Consider the following 19747-nt stretch of genomic DNA (forward strand, 5'->3'; position numbering starts at 1 on the left):
GATGGGGAGCGTCCTGGTCGTCCTGCGGAGGTGTCAACTGCAACCACATTGCAGTGTGTGGATCAACTGCATGATTTTCATCTGTTTGGGCCTCTAAAAAATCATTTAGGTGGCCGTCATTTTGATACAGATGATACCGTAATTTATGAGGTTACACGTTGGCTGCGACAGGAACCAAAGGACTTCTTTGCTGCTGGCTTTCAAGGACTTGTAAAGAGATGGGATAAGTGCCAGAATGTACAGGGTGAATATGTGGAAAAGTGAAATAAATATCAAAACCTTGGCAATGTAGCCTGTACCTTATCCAATTTAAATGCTATAGATCCACATATCAATTTTACACTGGAATGTGAATCCCAACAGAGTCTAAATCATTTAGGCCTATGCATTACTAGACACTCCAACCCGCTATCCGATTGTATATTCATAAAAGCAACTCAAACGGCTAGTACAATCCAAAAGGATTCTCTCCATCCTCAATCCCATTTTTAAAAAAGCAGCATACTATAATATGGTAAACAGAGCACTCACCATCCCCTTATCTAAAAGAGACCTTGAAAATTAATTGAATATCATATGATCAATTGATGTGCAAATATTAAGGTGTATATAATTTGTAAATTAAACAGTGTACACAATTGACAGCATCTTGTGTGTGCGTCTTTGTGAATACGATAAATTTAGTACATTACAATGCAGGAAGATGTGCCTTATTTCCTCTCTCACCTTTCTCCTAGGATAGTTCATTACACGGCATAAATCCAAAATATGCGTCATATCAAACGGGTATAATGCACAATTAAACAATAAGATCATCTATACAACAAAAAGATGTCAAATTTCCACTTTAACCAGAGATTCAACAGTCAAAAAAACTTTTTCCTCCTTCACGTTCAATAGTGCAAATATATACAAAAATACCAATATTCTCAATAAAAACCACCAACAAATAGCTTTTAAAACCAATAATAGTGATTTTTCCAATTTATATAATACATGCACCATTAATCAAAATAGATTTCTCAATCAGGTATCTGCAAACTACAGTGCAATAGCTGCAAAATATCATATGTAGGTCAGACAGGCCGTAGTTTTTCGATAAGGTATATGGTACATATTCATGGATGTATATTTTGGGTTTATGCCATGTAATGAACTATCCTAGCAGAAAGGTGAGAGGAAATAAGACACACCTTCTTGCATCGCAATCTACTCAATTTAGACATTGATTGAAAAATATCCTCCCCATAGAGATTTCTAATATTATCATTTAGAATTTCATGGCCCGTGTAATATTCATGATGCATATTTTGGATTTATGCCGTGTAATGAACTATCCTAGGAGAAAGGTGAGAGAGGAAATAAGGCACATCTTCCTGCATTGTAATCTACTAAATTTATCGTATTCACAAAGACGCACACACAAGATGCTGTCAATTGTGTACACTGTTTAATTTACAAATTATATACACCTTAATATTTGCACATCAAATGAACCACCCTCTTGAACTGAATTGACTGCCACATAAGCAACTATACAACACTTGTACCAATAAAACATAACCACTTCAACGGCAAAAACACAAGATGGTTCACATACTTAACTCGATTAACAACTCGACTCAACAACCCAAGACCGTCCTTTATGTACCTTGCATGGCCGGGCTTCCTGAAAAGTATGACACAACATGCTTTCCCGTATCTTCTCGAGTCTCCAATAACCTATATGTTACAGAATGTATAGTTTGGGCTTATGCCAAGTAATGAACTATCTTAGGAGAAAGGTGAGGGCAGAATATACATCATGAATAGTTATGTGGGCCGTGAAAGTCTAAAGGATAATATTAGAAACCTCTATGGGGAGGATATTTTTCAATCAATATCTAAATTTAGTAGATTACAATGCAAATAAGAAGGTGCATCTTATTTCCTCTTTCACCTCTCTCCTAAGATAGTTCATTACACAGCATAAACCCAAAATATACATCATGAATAGTTACACGGGCCGTGGAAGTCTAAATAATAATATTAGTAACCTCTAAGGGGAGAATATTTCTCTATCGATGTCTATATTTAGTAGATTACGACGCAAGAAGGCGTGCTGTACTTCCTCTCTCACCTTCCTCCTAACACAGTTCATTACACAGCACAAACCCTAAATAAACATCATGAATAGATACACGGGCCGTGAAAGTGTAAATGATATATGAAACATGCTAATGCTTCAAGATACAATCGGTTCTCTGCCATGGCACAGCACATGGCAGACTAAGCATAGGTTTACATCAACTGACCAAGATTTAAGCGTATTAAAAGTGGATAAAAAGGGTAGCATTCACAACATATTGGAGAACTGTTACATTCATTTAGAACAGTACTTTAACCCTAACTATAATACTAATGAAATCTATGAAAACCTAATAATTCTCTTTGACATAGCCAATCACATTTACGAGAAGTATAAACGTGAAAAAGACTCGATGTCAAGTCCACCAATCCACTCCTCCCTGCCCACCTGCTGCCCCTCCTCACACATCACTCCTCCAATCCCCGCCATCATAAGCTATGCCACCACTTCCTCCTGGCAATCAGTTTGTTGTTGGTGACCGTGCTGAGTGCACAATAAACTACGAGGACCGTGGGTGTGAGTCTCATATAGCTGTATGTTATTTCTCCATCTTTTAGCTTCCCTTCTTTCCTCAAATTTCACTTCAAATTTTTTTTCTTTTACATTCACTTCAAACCGAGTTCTAAGAATGATCATTTCATAAGATGGAAAGGCCACTTATTCAAGTTGTGAATGTCCCCTTTAATGCTATATAAACTGCTATTTGTATATTCTATTCAATAAGGCATAATTTGTGAATCGACTGGGCCGACAACACACACGAACGATGAATTACCAGCTTCAAGATCAATTCAAGATTCAAGAATGCCTTTTTATTATAAGGACATTGGCATAGCTCAACGACACCAGTAACAACAGTTCTAATGTGTTATTTTAATTCAATTTTTTAATATGTAGTCCGACATTTCATCCACACTGTTTTAGTTTAAGATTTTAATTACCAATGAAGACAAGATATCATTACCCCATGGGACTTCAGACGTGTATAACAAAATCAGTTTTGACAGGGCTTACGTGTGTTCTCAACATTATCTATATATATAAAATAAGAGTTTTGTCTGTACATTGCTCAGAATTTGAAAAGAATGATATTTCTGTATCCGTTATGTCCACAGTAACAAGAAAATGCATTATTTACTTTTCCGTAATTTCTGTCTGTCTGTATGTATGTACTGTGACCGTTCATGACCTCGTCATACGTATATGGAGACATCCTGTAGAATGAATATGCCGTTTTCCGCGCGGTTCTACGTTAAATAGCCGCCGAACGGGGATAATCTTGACGGTTCCGGGATGCGAGCCGCCCCCCATAGAGTCACGCGTCTCTCCTCTCGTTGCGCGTAATTGAGAAAACAGGGAGTACAGGCGCCCGTAAGTGGAATTCTTTCTCTCTCTGAGCGAGAGAGCTGGGGCAAGCGAGATGTCACATGACTGAGAGGTGAGGTCACGAAACAGCCTCAAGGAAGTCGTCCCAACATTCGAGACGATATCACCCCATGTATTCCCCTAAATATCTGGTGGTACCAATGTATAGCTTTCAACTGTTTCGAGGCTATCAATATTAATTACTCGGAAATGCTTGATAGATAATTTCGAGTTACAGCTTCTATGAATGAGGGGATTTTATGTGGATTTATCATGTAGAGAACCATTCTACATGATAAGAATAATGGGAAATGCGCAGGTAGCGAATATCTTGAAGTGAGAAAGACCAGATGCCCGGCTCTGACAGGACCAGGAAAACTAAAAAATCCCCGGAGTCAAGCTCCACCTACTTTAAATTGGTACTGACGTTTTAATAATTACAGGCGAGCCCGTGAAAGATTCGCAATGAAAAATGATCAACAGAAAACGGGATGTACAGGCTTTAATTTGATACTAAATTCAAAGTGTAAATACACCTGCCAGCGGAGTGATGTGTGACAAGGGGGCGTGGACTGATTCCCCCTCCAGAAATAATTCGTTCCACCATATAGGCGAGAGGCAAGAGACCAGGGTACCTCAGTATATTCTGTGCCTTCGGTGTAATCAACAGGTCTATTCGTGAGTGAACAGTTAGTATGAATACTCAGTGTTTTACATTATGGAAATTCCTCATCGAACAGTGATATGTAATAGTCAATGACAACATATAGTGAGTGACAGTGCGTTGCAAGCCAGATATTGATCATGCTTCTAATGCAGTCTGTAATGAGCTGGATGTGAATTTTTTTTTTATCCGGATTATGTATCAGAGAGGCGCGTGGTGTTCAAGATATAGTTCGATCACAGTGTTGCAGTGAGATTCGAACCGACGACATCAGTGATTGGCATTCAGCCATTGGTTTGTAGACCGGGCAGTGTCCGCCGTATTCGCTCTAACGCAGTGAGTTGCACATTGGATTAAAGATTATTGAAGCGGAGTGGGTCGATTGATGACCGATGTAAAAAGATATATTAACACGTATGTTCAAACCCTGTGAGTGCGTCCGTCTAGTGCGTGGTGCTCCTAGAGTCAACTACAGTATTTATGGAGAACTAGTGTGTGCAAGGGAAGGCAATGGTGTCGAGCTGCAGGACAGACTAATAATCTAGGACTAGGATACTTGAATATATATACGAGTACCTTTAGCCGAGACAAATTTAAAATGCATCACACACTTAGTGCATTTATAACACAATCCTTCCTCATTGCATATTTGACCTCCGAGAACTTCAGGGCTGGTGAGCGGTCCGCTGTATAGTCACTTCAACACATCAGGTATACTCTGGACCTTCCAACAACATCTGAGGATCCAATCGGCATGCGGACGAACCGGCAGATGAGGACCCTGGACAACCCTGCAGATATCAACGCCCCGATGACCGCCTAAGCTGATGGATGTACTCCCTGAGGGTAGCGAACCGCAGAAGTGATAAGTACTCTTTCATTTATCTTGATAGCTAGTCACGTGTAGGGAAATAAAATCATTTGCATGTAAATATTTTGAATATCATTTGAGTATAACGCAGGTTTCAGGGATTATAGTTGATAAGATTTTCCTGTGAGAATTTTTTCGTGGCCGGAGCCACCCATTTCATTAATTAGGGGATATAATGCATGGTAATTAATAAGGCCCTAGTATAATTTACAGGTGACGTGATGTAAATAACGTGGAGTAAGGTTTCATAATATGATCCGATCGTCCAAGGCTGAGTTTAAATGCTACGAATCCTCACAAATCTCCCGATTAGTTATTTAGGATGATACGTCACCTGATGATAGAATTTCCTCCTGTATATATTTAAGGCTGCATACTACAAGACGGCAGTAAACAAAGTGTGGGGTGTACTTGAATTTCATAGACGCGATTAACCATGAATTATTTTTTTTGTATTTTAATTTTATTCTGACGGCTAGAGTCCTCTGGTTAAATGTGCATTGTTTTCGGGGTATGAGGAGAAAAGGGGCAGTACGTGATTTGTGAGTTCGTTTGCAAGTACAGTGGTGTTTACATATGTGTATTCTCCGGTAGAAGAGACATTTGGGACGGTGAAAAAGAATGCCGTCACAGGGATAAGATGGCTGAGGTCATATGTAGGGTTGCGCGCTGATAGCGCCAATGAATCGCAGAAAGAAAGTTGTTTTGCGATAATATGAGTATTTACATATAGCAAGTAAGTGGATAGCCTTGCTCTGTGGGTGGAGAAAAAAGGAAAATAAAAGACAGGCGAGCCGAACCGTTTGTCAGGTTTACGGCCTGGGGGAATGAAAGGAGCTCGCTAGCCACTGTGTAAAAAGGGATGCTTTCAGTCCTCCCTTATCTCCATAGTAGAACGAAAGCATGCACAATTCAAGATAAAGACACCGTCGCACATATCTTAGGTATGACAAGTGAATGAACTCCTTCCACCTTTGTTATTATTATTAAAATAAAAACCGGGATAGGGTTTCAGGTTTTTTTTGTACACCCCACATATGGAAGTCCTGAGCTCAAGGCTCCAGGGTTCGAAGGAGATTGTTGCCCACGTATGGAAGTCCTGAGCTCGAGGCTCCAGGGTTCGAAGGAGACTGTTGCCCACATGTGGTAACTAAGCGGAGCTGTACCAAGATCCTGTGTTGTTGTCTTTTTATTTCTTCTTCTTCTCTGGCATGGAGAAGCAAATGCAAGGTGTTATGTTATTTTTTCCAGTGTGTGTATTATATGTTACGTGATGTAATTTATTGGTTGTCGGTTGATATGCCTGTTGTTTTTTTAGGAACACCGTTGAAATGAAATGTCACTTGTTATATTAACGCCTAGGTAAATCCCTATGAAACAGGCATTATGAGGGGTAAATACTCCGTGTGATAAATCAGACGAGGTCATTAGCATAGAGAATGTGACATAGCTATCATGTGTTTCGAGGGGTACTCAATAATTTCAACATAACTCAATTAACATGATACGAATAAATTGGGCGATACAACTCATGCCGTAAGAAGATATGCCCTTGTAAATAACATATGTGTAAAATGCTTAATATAATAAGATTTTCGTGTGTTAGATAATTCAAAGGGGACGCCCTTTTCAGTGTGTTTAATGATTTGAAGGTTATGAAATGACAAATGCCGGTCTGAGAAAAAGACAGAAAAGGACATTCAAGCTCAGACCTGATTATGAATTAGTGTAATGTACTAATAAATACCTCGGCATATCTGTATGTATTGAAATTTCAAGTGTTTTCCTTAGTTAATTAAAGGTGTGTTTGTACAAATAGACGGTATTCCTTCTCATTAGTAATGTGTTCGTATTCCTCTGATATCCGAGACTCTTTCCCCTTACTTAGAATTAAATAGTTTAAGCCCCCTTCCGGACATACCACGAACCCAAGCTCTTGAGCAAGCCGAAGAAAACTCAAGTAGGGGTGATGGCTTTTGATTCCAGGGAATGTCCAAGGGTCTCGTCGTATAAATCCTTACAGCCACTTTATAACCCAATTAATATAAATTGTTATGCACTGGAGCCCTGGACAGGTGCAGTACACGCATCACGAGAAAACGGCTGAAGAGAATTTAATGAAAATCGGAATGTAAAGTCGGGTGATGAACCGCTACAATCTAGGCTATAAATTATTTTAATCACGGAGAGTGAAATGGTAGTTTAGGGGAAGGCCTGAAATTTAATTCTCAAATATTTATGTTATTAGTGGTCGTGTCTTAATGAAAATCGCTAGACAAAGATGGGAAATAAGTTGCTACAATATAGGCTATACATGCTGAGAAAAATGGTAGTTTAGGGGAAGGCCTAAAATTTAATTGTCAAATATTTATTTTATTAGTGTTCGTATCTTCAGGAAAATTGGTATGCAAAGTCAGGGAATAGGTCGCTATAATCTAGGCTATCAATAATGCTATTCACACTGAGTCAAATGGTAGTGTAGGGGAAGGCCTGAAATGTAATCTATATATAAAATAAGTGTTTTGCCTGTACATTGCTCAGAATTTGAAAAGAATGGTATTTCTGTACCTGTCATGTCCACAGTAACAACGAAATGCGTTTTTTACTTCTCCATAATTTTTAACAAAAGTTAAAAACTAGAAAAGCGACTGGAATTGATCAGATTTCTGGGGATATACTAAAGACAATGGGTTGGGATATAGTACCATATCTGAAGTACTTATTTGATTATTGTTTGGTCGGAGGAGCTATACCAGATGAATGGAGAGTTGCTTTAGTTGCCCCTGTGTATAAAGGAAAGGGTGATAGACATAAAGCTGAAAATTACAGGCCAGTAAGTTTGACATGCATTGTATGTAAGCTTTGGGAAGGCATTCTTTCTGATTATATTAGACATGTTTGTGAAATTAATAACTGGTTCGATAGAAGGCAATTCGGTTTTAGGAAAGGTTATTCCACTGAAGCTCAATTTGTAGGATTCCAGCAAGATATAGCAGATATCTTGGATTCAGGAGGTCAAATGGACTGTATCGCGATTGACCTGTCTAAAGCATTTGATAGGGTGGATCATGGGAGACTACTGGCAAAAATGAGTGCAATTGGACTAGACAAAAGAGTGACTGAATGGGTTGCTATATTTCGAGAAAATAGATCTCAGAGAATTAGAGTAGGTGAAGCTTTATCTGACCCTGTAATAATTAAGAGGGGAATTCCTCAAGGCAGTATTATCGGACCTTTATGTTTTCTTATATATATAAATGATATGAGTAAAGGAGTGGAATCGGAGGTAAGGCTTTTTGCGGATGATGTTATTCTCTATAGAGTGATAAATAAGTTACAAGATTGTGAGCAACTGCAACGTGACCTCGAAAATGTTGCGAGATGGACAGCAGGCAATGGTATGTTGATAAACGGGGTTAAAAGTCAGGTTGTGAGTTTTACAAGTAGGAAAAGTCCTCTCAGTTTTAATTACTGCGTTGATGGGGTGAAAGTTCCTTTTGGGGATCATTGTAAGTATCTAGGTGTTAATATAAGGAAAGATCTTCATTGGGGTAATCACATAAATGGGATTGTAAATAAAGGGTACAGATCTCTGCACATGGTTATGAGGGTGTTTAGGGGTTGGAGTAAGGATGTAAAGGAGAGGGCATATAAGTCTCTGGTAAGACCCCAACTAGAGTATGGTTCCAGTGTATGGGACCCTCACCAGGATTACCTGATTCAAGAACTGGAAAAAATCCAAAGAAAAGCAGCTCGATTTGTTCTGGGCGATTTCCGACAAAAGAGTAGCGTTACAAAAATGTTGCAATGTTTGGGTTGGGAAGAATTGAGAGAAAGAAGAAGAGCTGCTCGACTAAGTGGTATGTTCCGGGCTGTCAGCGGAGAGATGGCGTGGAATGACATTAGTAGACGAATAAGTTTAAATGGCGTTTATAAAAGTAGGAAAGATCACAATATGAAGATAAAGTTGGAATTCAAGAGGACAAACTGGGGCAAATATTCATTTATAGGAAGGGGAGTTAGGGATTGGAATAACTTACCAAGAGGGATGTTCAATAAATTTCCAATTTCTTTGAAATCATTTAGGAAAAGGCTAGGAAAACAACAAATAGGGAATCTGCCACCTGGGCGACTGCCCTAAATGCAGATCAGTACTGATTGATTGACTGTATGTATGTACACGCATCACGATAAAACGGCTGAAGAGAATTTATTGAAAACTGGTATGTAATGTCGGGTGATGAATCATTGCAGTCTAGGCTGCAAATTATTTTATTCATGCTAAGTGAAATGGTAGTTTAGAGGAAGGTCTGAAATGTAATTCTCAAATAAGTTATTTACGTTATTAGTGGTCGTATCGATAAATACTACACAACTAACATAACTTTAGTTATGTCGTAAGTTAGTAGTAGTTATGTAAGAAGATATTGAATTTCCGATCACTTATGTCTTATACATTGTTACCGTACCGCATATAATCGGAGATATTCATGAATTTGGATTTTTGTTACTAAGTCCACATCAGCGCCAAGTCACGAGTAAATGGGTAAACAGAATTTAGTGAAAATCGGTATGTAAAATCTGAGAATAAGGAACTACAGTCTACGATATAATTTTGTAAGACACCCTAATATCACAGAGTCGAAAGAAAACTAATGTGAAGGCCTGCAATATAGAAAGCTCATAAACTTTATCAACAGTAACATTACATTGACCATTGTTTGTTGTGATGTGCATTTTGTCTTCTGTTTCCTCTCATCCCCGATAGATAGGATTACTGCAGTGTAATGAGGTTTTTTTAAAATTTGCTTGACGTCGCACCGACACAGGTAGGTCTTATGGCGACGATGGGATAGGAAACGAATAGTGGTGTGAAGGAAGCGGCCTTGGCTTTAAGGTACAGCCAGGTGTGAATGGTGTGAAAATGGGAAACCACGGAATACCATTTTTTGCTTAACGTCGCACCGACACAGATATGTCTTATGGCAACGATGGGATAGGAAAGGCCTAGGAAATGGAAGGAAGCGGCCGTGGCTTTAACTAAGGTACAGTCCCGGCATTTGCCTGGTGTGAAAATGGGAAACCACGGAAAACCATCGTCAGGGCTGCCGACAGTGGGGCTTGAATCCACTATCTCCCGAATACCATCTTCAGGGTTGCCGGCAGTGGGGTTCGAATCGACTATCTCCCGGATGCAAGCTGACAGCTGCGCGCCCCTAACCATACAGCCAACTCGCCTGGTTGTGCCGACTGTAACAGCCTTCCTGTATATTGGTGGGAAGTAGCTGGGGTGTAAGATAACTTTCTTCTTTAGCATGCAATTCCTCTGGTTCATACATTTTCTGATACATCTGGTACGTAACAAACTGGTTCATCATAGTATTCGAGCTATACAATCCCTACTCTGAGCCACTGATTGGAATGAGTAGTGTGCATATTTAACGGAATAATGACAGAGGAGTGTTCACGGCAGTCTGCGACCTGGTTATTTCAGTTCTGGAACTCTGGACTCTTAGATCGGCACCGTAGTACTGTTCGTTGAAAGTGAGAAAGTGTGCGGTTTTTCATTTGATCGAGTATTTTATATGATAACATTGCTTTCAATCGCTACATTCCTACTGAGGTTTTTGTGATGACCTACGTTGAATTCAGTTAGGAAAACAACAAAGTCAGTCTTTTTGAGAATCCCGTAGCGAAGCACGGGTACATCAGCTAGTGTAATATAAATTAAGACATACCAATTGCAATATTTATTGGTGTGTGTATATATATATACATGTATGCTATTTTTAATTCTGATCATGGCTGAAGATGACCTAATATAGCAAGGTCGAAACTAGTATGAACATTAATAAAAGGGTAACAATCTAATGGTATTGCACAGGTGGACCTTTCTCTACCCTTAGATAGTGATCAACTGTCAATACGGACCATAATGAAATTCATAACTTACGCGGTGCAAATATCTTGGTGCCGGGCTGAGTGGCTCAGACGGTTGAGGTGCTGGCCTTCTGACCCCAACTTGCTGGTTCAATCCTGGCTCAGTCCGGTGGTATTTGAAGGTGCTCAAATACGTCAGCCTCGTGGCAGTACATTTACTGGCACATAAAAGAACTCCTGTGGGACTAACTTACGGCACCTCAGCGTCTCCAAAAACCGTAAAAGTAGTTAGTGGGACATAATAATAATAATAATAATAATAATAATAATAATAATAATAATAATAATGTTATTGGCTTTATCAAATATCTCGGTTCGGTATCTGTCGAGAGATGAGATTAACATATCTTGAGGTGTATCGCATTCTTACTTAATTTCTGTAATAAAATTATGCAATTGTTTACTTTAGCCTTTATTTATAATGATTTAATAACTGCTATCGACCACGTTTTCGCATTTATTGCGAAAACATGTTCTCCTCTTTAATTATTTATTTTCTTTATGGAACAGCAGTTGACGGGTATTACTAATCGACTCCGACATCACCTTTGAATGTCGACGAGTGAGTTCACAAGTGCACATAACGAGAGAACTATACCAAACGTCGCTTTTTGTGGCATACGCTTCAGTATTCAGTACATAACATTAAAAATTAAGTAATCGTTTACTTCAGCCTTTATTTCTAACGAATTAACAACTGCTATCCGCCATGATATTTACGCATTTATCACAAAAACATGTTATCCTCTTTCAAATATTGAATTTTCTTTTAGAAAACAGCAGTTCATGAGCATTAGTAATCGACTCCAACATCACTTTTGAATGTCTAGGAGAGTGTACATAGCAAGAAAATTATACGCTACCTAAGATGACTGATCACAATTTGTGACCAATGTTTCAGTTTTCTTATTCAAACAGCAGCACCTAACTTAATTGTACTAACCCCGTAATCAGACGCGAGAAAATATAAACTAACCTCCGAGATCAGTGACGCGCGCTGTCACATCTTGAGGTGTTCTATTGTATACTTACTTCAAAATTACTAAACATATAGCGAGAAAACGATATCGTACCGCAGATGATTGATTGCATTTTGCAGCAAACTTTTCAGTTTCTTTATCGAAACATGTTCATCTAACCTAATTTCATTGTACTATATGTATCATTAAATCATATTTAAAGCACCAGTAGAGAAATGATAACCTCATCACTATATATTTACAAGATAATAGCCTGTCCAAAATTTAACTAGACGTGAGAAAATATAAAACAAACCTCTGAAATCAATGATTCACTCTGCGTTATCTTGAGGTGTAACCCATTCTTACTTAATTGCAGTATTTAGGATTCGTTTACTTCACCTTTAATCTATGAGCTTCATTGTCCGTATTGATAGTTTGAGCACACAAGTATAAAGTATGGGAGTTTTCCACCTAATCAATACTTTATTATATACAGAGTCTAAAATATTTCAATCGCATTAAAACACAGTACCGGTTTGGACCTGTTAATTAGGTCATCGTCAGCTGCTGATGAGCCTGCTTATTCAATAACGATTGTAAAATGTAAAACATTACTTAGACTAAACCTGAATACCATGTATTCCAATAAAATATAATGCTATATGTTACAATATAAAACAGGGTATAGTTCTTGAAGTCTAAAAAGCTTTGACCTCCTTGTGTCACATGAATGCCACACGTTCCATTAAAATATTATGCTATAATGTTAAAATCACGGTACAGTTCTTAGGTTCGTATTCATGAACGAGACTTTGACTTAGACTTAGAAGGCGGTAAGTCGCCATTTCCATTTCATAATCGCTACTTGGAGGTAAGTAAACTTAAATGGCAACTTACTTCCAAGTCGCCGATGTTCCGTACTTAAGTAGACTCTGAAATAAGAAAAATAATAAAATGGCAGATATTGCTGATGTAGTTAATTTTGTAGACGAAGTTGAAGAGATCCCGGAAATTATTCAGTATGTTGTGCCTAATCCTCGGCGTATTATGAGAGATGCACAGAACCCAGTTGAACTTTATACAGAAAATGAGTTCAGAAAACGATAAAGATTCGACAAACGTACAGTATTAGATGTACTAACGATGTTTGAAGACGAATTACAGAAATATAATACTCGAGGATCACCCATACCTCCAATAATACAGTTGCTAATTTCGTTAAGATATTATGCTACAGGTAAGAGTAAAATTGTTGTTACTGTAGTGCAAAGTTTTTACACTTTCTACTCATTGTGTTATCTAGTTAGGTTAAGGGATGATCAGTACAGATTAATGCATTCTAATGGTAATTACAATAGCCTTTCGCACTTCCATGGTTTTCAGGTAACTTCCAAATTGACTCCGCTGATTTACGAGGAGTAAGCCAGCCCTCAGTATGTAGAATAATCAGAAGAATATCGATCCTGATTGCCCGAAAGAGACCACAGTTTGTTTCGTTCCCAAATGAAGCTGAATGTCGAAATAATGCGCGTCGTGTGTATGAAAGATCCCAATTCCCTTTAGTGGTTGGAACTATTGATTGCACCCATGTACCAATAATAAGTCCAGATGGCAACCATGCTGAGGTTTTCCGTAATAGGAAAGGAATTTTTAGTTTCAATTGTCAGGGCATAGTCAACCACGAGATGAAGTTTATTGATTTTGTGACGGGTTGGCCGAGTTCTACACATGATAATAGAATTTTCAACAACAGCAGGATTTGTTTAGAATTTGGAACGGGACAGCAACGTGGATTACTCGTTGGAGATAGCGGTTACGCTTGCAGGCCATTCTTGATGACACCCCTTATTAATCCTCAAACACCAGCTGAAGAAGCATACAATGCTTCTCACATTCTTGCCAGAAACGTAGTAGAGAGAACATTCGGAAGCTGGAAGAAAAAATTTCAGTGTTTACCAAGAAAGTTTACACTGAAATTAAACAACATACCTCCGGTCACTGTGGCTACCGTTGTACTTCATAACATTGCTGCAGATCGAGGTCTCCTGGAAGAACCTGATGAAGGGAATGACGGTGGTGAACACCATGACCGACCTACACTCCAAATGTTGGGAGCTGTAGCCAGAAGACGCATCACAGAACAATATTTTAACCAAAAGTGTTCTGTGGCATCTAAAATAACAACATTACCCTTTCATAAATGCATTACCACAATTATGTAATATCATTTGCTTCATAAAATTGCTTTATTAATGCTCTAAATTCTATTTTATAATAATTGTGCCCATTTATATAATAATAATAATAATAATAATAATAATAATAATAATAATAATAATAATAATAATAATAATAATAATAATAATAATAACAACAACAACAACAACAACAATAATAATAACTGTCTAGCATTCGCAGATGATATGGCAATACTGGCAGAAGACACTGAAACAGCCAAGGTACAAATTGAAACACTTCAAGAGACTGCTGTAAAGATATCCTTCATAAAGACGGAACTAATGATTCAGGACAAAAAGGATCCGACACAAAATATTGTTACCAAATATGGAACAATTAAAAGAGTACAGAAGTTTAAATATCTAGGGGAATGGATAACCCCAACAGGACTACCAGGAATAGCATTACAGGAAAGGGCAAGCCACTCCACCAGTTATGTCGAAATGTCTACAATAAAAAAATCAGTTTCATTCACTGCAAAAATCAGACATTACAACTCTATCATCAAACCAGAAAGTCTATATGCGATCGAATGTATTCCACTGAACAGGAAGGGCTTACTAGAAAACACTGAAAAGACAGAAAGGAAGATCTTGAGGAAGATATTAGGGCCCAGGAAAGTGGGTCAAGAATTTAGACTGCGACCAAATGAGGAACTATACAAAAGGACCAAAAAAATCACAACATCCTTCAAGAAGAGAAGACTGCTTCTACGGACACATTAAAAGAATGCCACCAGAGAGAACAGCCAAGCGAATTCTGGAATACATGGAGAACAGGAAGACACAAACTAGCTGGCTTAAAGGAGTCAATGAGGATATGGAGGAAAATAATATATCACAGCAGGTAGTATACAACAGACAGGAATACAGAAAAATCATCAACAAAATTAAGGGATTCCAAGATCAAAGTAGCAAAAAACGGACCGGCAACAACTGGTCACGAGAACGTAAAGAAGCCCACTCCGAAAGGATGAAGAAGTACTGGGCCGATCGAAAGAGGAAGAACCGTAAATGAATGATGCTTAACGTGGTCCATAGTAGACCCATTCGAAAACAATAATAATAATAATAATAATGTGTTCATTAATGTTAGTCATTTCAGGTTAGGTTTATATATATATATATACATACATACACATACATTATTAGTTGTATTTAGTTTTTTTTAATTGATGGATTTCATTCATCTGCATAACAGTCAACTTATGCACCTCCTCTTGGTACTTCATCCTCGCTGCATGGAACTCCTCCTGCTGAATCTTGAGTTTGTGAAGCTCTTTCATTTGCTCCACATCAAGTTCCCTCCTAGCTTGCAGATACGACACTGCCTCAGTTCGTGGTCTATTCACACATTTGGACATACCTGTACTCCTTCTTCTTTCTGTGGCTTCCTTTTTGGCTGATGATTCTGCCAGTAATGTAGGCCCACTCTCAGCTCCGGTTGTTTCCAGTACTTCAGTAACTTCATCATACAACACCTCCTCTTCCGTCTCCTCTTCACCCATGAATCCATCACTGTCAAACTCACTCGGAATCCTCAGATTAAGGTGAGATACTACACTTTCCACCATTGCCAGAAAACTGTCATCCTTGTCACCTTTTGCAGGAGGGCCTCCACCAGTTGCAATACTCTCCTTTCTTTGCTCCATTTTGCGTTGCCTAGATCTAAATTTAATATTGTTCCAACACTTTTTTAACTGCTCTCCACTTCTCTTGCTTGTGTTAGCTACACTACAAAATTTTACACTAATATTCTCCCACGCTTTTAATTTTTCCCTCATATTAACACTGTATGTCTTTTTGTTTTCGAGTATATCTTTCTTCTCTTTCACTAGTTCTAATAACACTTCCCTTTCGTAGTTGTTGAAGGCTGGCAATTTTTTCTTTCCATCCATCGTCGAGAAATAGAAATTTAACTGTATTGATTTTAGAGTCCAATGCAATCTATAATGCAGGAAACAGCTGACTTTCTTCTTCTTCTTCTTCTTCTGCTGCTGCTTTATTAAGAAAACAACCTTGAGTGACGCAAGACGCTGCACTGCTCTTCCATCGTTTTCATTGCCAACTTCATATCTAATTCTTCACATCGTAACTTACCAAAGTCTACTTACGCCAGCGTCTACTTTGTAAAAGTTGCGTCTATGAAACAGACTTCCACGAAACTCAACTAAGTGAACTTACGTAAGTCAAAGTCAAAGTCTCGTTCATGAATACGACCCTTAGAGTCTAAAAAGTCTCTGACATCCTTGTGTCAAGGATAACTATCTTGTGCTGTAATGCCAACATTATACCCAACGGTTGTACAACGTAAATTCAAGAGTGCATTGTTGGGCTGCAAATGTGCAGAAAAACGTTATGTGGTAGTATATGGGGTTCTGTTCTTGTTTTATAGGTACTTATGCTCATCCTCAGTCCATTATTCTGCTGATAAACATGGTTGTTTTTACTAAGATTTCTTGTTGAGATATGAGTTGCTGTATATTGACATCAATAAAGTAAGCGCGAGTGCTCCCTCTTCATACTTGTGTTCCATTCAGGTAAAGTCAATTGATCTAAGAAAGAAGAAAAAGAAAAGTAGAAATCAGATTAACTAATAGAGAGTACGTATTGAGTGTGTTGTGAACTATCATGTGTGTGTTACTGAGCCCTTAATGAAGTGCTCATTTAATTAATCAGTAATTTATTCGAATGTACAGTGGATATTCCATTTTTATTAAGTACTAGTAACTGGCAAGAAACATCTACATTCAGCAGCACGTCGCAATTTCTGCGGGGAGCGTGGAGCTCGGGTTTGTTTGCTTGCCAGCAAAGTTTGGAAGGTGGAATTTCGACATGATGCACACAAAGCCGAACAAGGAAACAGCAGAATTCCAACGGACAACATTTCGGATGCCCGGGCGAGAGGCTAACGTCGCTTATAAGAGATGTTTGTTGAAGTAAGCGTCAGGTACGCGATGTGTTGAGCCAATGAAACGATAGAGCCACCGTCGATATGGCGAGGGATTGGTCTAGCGAAGAGATGGCCCCAATTGAGGATACGATGGCGTAGTCGAGGACGAGTTAATAAAAACGATGACCGCATCAGTTAGTTACCCTATTATTCGGCAAGATTCTGTGCAGGTAACATCGTAAGAAGTTTTTATTTATACGAGTGATCGTGTGGGGACTCTGATTTTGTTGGATGATGCTCAGTCTGCATTTGATATACTCAAGTTTTCTAATGCTGGGAGAATGGCATTTAACTTACGATCACCAAAGGCAGAGAACAGTTCCATTTAATCATTTCAAAACGCATAGTAGCCTGCCTATGTAAATAGTTTTCCGAGGCATAAACTTTAACAATTTTCAGTCTAGCCTTTTATAAATGGGAAATATTTGGCCTAGTTTCGGGAGTAGATAAGAGAAGCAGTTCCACTACTGAATGGGAACTGGTTTCACGGTCGGTGGAATTTACCCCGGCTACAGTATTCTCATAACCGGCTGGTTGATCTTGACCTAGTTTCTACATCTTGAACGAGGGGATGTTTTAGACGACATCCTGAAGCAGAAGCAGCAACGGAAAATACGGCATCACCTTTCTACCCCTCGATGGAGACAAAGGGACTTGTAAAATTTATTTCAAGGCGTCGAGTAACTTAAGTTTATGTTATACCACTGATCTCTATACATGGATCGCTGATGGCAGCTCTCCGCTGCAGGAGAAAATACTCCAAGTTGAGCGCGCGGTTCGCCATGTTGGTGTACCCATCATACAGCTCTTCTTATGGGGAAGCAATGATAATATAATCAATTTTTAATCGCAATTAATGGCGCATTGGAATAATTAAAAATGTAGGGACATGTTCACTCAAAGCATAAGGACATTGGGAACACCAACACGTCATTCCGAGGTCAGTAAATCTCCGGGATAGCAATAAGAATGAGTGTATAATAACGGCCGACAAATATTAACTTAGGTGTTGAATACATGCAATTAGCGATAGGTAATACAATACGAGTGAAAAAAAGTTTCTGGATACATTGCTGTAAATTTTATACATGCATGCCATGAAATTATACGTTCTTAAGGGGAGGTATGATTGAATTTTTCGTATTTTGAACCAAAAATTCAGTTTTTATTTTTATTCATACAAAAATAGCCCTATTCTTCCTCTTTCAGAAAATGTTTTTATTTTCGTAATTCCGGCTTGTTTAAAGCTTGTAGAAGCCATTTAATATGAGCCCGCAAGGCACTTAAAAGCACAGAACCACACCCACTTCTCCTGTAATGGCATAATGATAGTTTACTGTGTGTTTTTCGCTGGATATTCAAGTATTTCGCGGCGTATTTTCTGTAGAAGTACACTTCGGCATGCTGACAGTCACTTGTTTACTACGTAATCAATACATTATGTTAGGAAATATTGTAATTTGAACTGACGAAGAGAATGTTATACTTCTTCCAAATAGTACTCAGTTTATATCTGCCACACATGTATACTTTGATAGTTTAAATATATTATGTATTTGTATTATTTACATTTAGGAATTCGTATTTGTTTTAATTGTAGTAGTACAAGCATGGCTCCCTTTTTTGTTAATATTTTACTAACATGCAGAAGTAACATGTGGTTTCAATTCAGCGAGTGAAATATCTAAACTAGTGATTTTTCACTGATCTATTTCATCTTAATTCCTTTGTAAATGTGTGGGGTATTGCAATAACACAGCACAGAACACCCGTGGAACTACAATCAGGAGGCCTGGCGTCACTGAACTAATCATAAACAAAGCAAGCGCGCTCCTTGTGGTCTACTGCACCGTGCGCTCGCTGCCATCTTACTACACCAGTCATCATCTATTCGGCTTACTGCTACCCAAGCTACCAGCCATCCATGTATAGAGATCAGTGTGTTATACATTATTCAGAGCAGTTTAGAAGGATTTTCATGGAAATAATAATTCTTGTGAACGTAATTAATTCTGTAGTCTTGAATAGACATGATTGAGTAAAATTACGTTAATGGAAATGTTTTCAAGAGTGTAGTTCAGTGGAATTCACACCATAAAGTCGAGATAATATTAATGGAGTCTGTCCATGAAGAAGAAAGATGATAATGTAATATTTATAATGATATTTTCAAAGTTAAATGATGCCATTATCAATTAATTTTCTTCATTAAATTAAAATTTATGAATTTTCTTGTGTAAAGGTAGTTGCTATCGTGATAGCCTAGGACAGTTTAAGATAACATGGGATAGCTTATTGTTATTAAATTTTCTAGTTTGCTGACAATTCAACCGATGTTAGGAGGAGGTTCTCCCACAATAATTTTTATTTTTATTCAAGCCAGATGTGGGCTAATTGTTATTTTATTTACATTGCAGTAAAATGCAGGCTTCATTGTGGTTGGAGAAGGAAGTTGTAGTGTATCAGACATTTGGAGAAGAATTCAAACCAAGATTAAATTGTTAAATTTTGTTATTTTGTATTATATGAAGTGCTAGTAGTAATAAATGTCAGACCTATTGTTTTAAGTGTTTGTTTTTCAATTGTCGCCAGTCCTTAAGTCTTACCTGCCCTTTCAAAATAAGCAA

General features: G+C 38.2%; 1 protein-coding gene across 1 annotated transcript in view; it reads right to left on the reverse strand.

The window, feature by feature from the left end:
• The window catches only part of LOC136864226 (lysine-specific demethylase 5A), an 843789-nt gene that overhangs the window by 169810 nt on the left and 654232 nt on the right, over nucleotides 1-19747 (reverse strand). The gene's annotated exons all lie outside the window — the stretch shown is intronic.

Source organism: Anabrus simplex, chromosome 2 (assembly GCF_040414725.1).
Source record: "Anabrus simplex isolate iqAnaSimp1 chromosome 2, ASM4041472v1, whole genome shotgun sequence".
In the NCBI taxonomy this organism is placed as follows: Eukaryota; Metazoa; Arthropoda; class Insecta; order Orthoptera; family Tettigoniidae; genus Anabrus; species Anabrus simplex.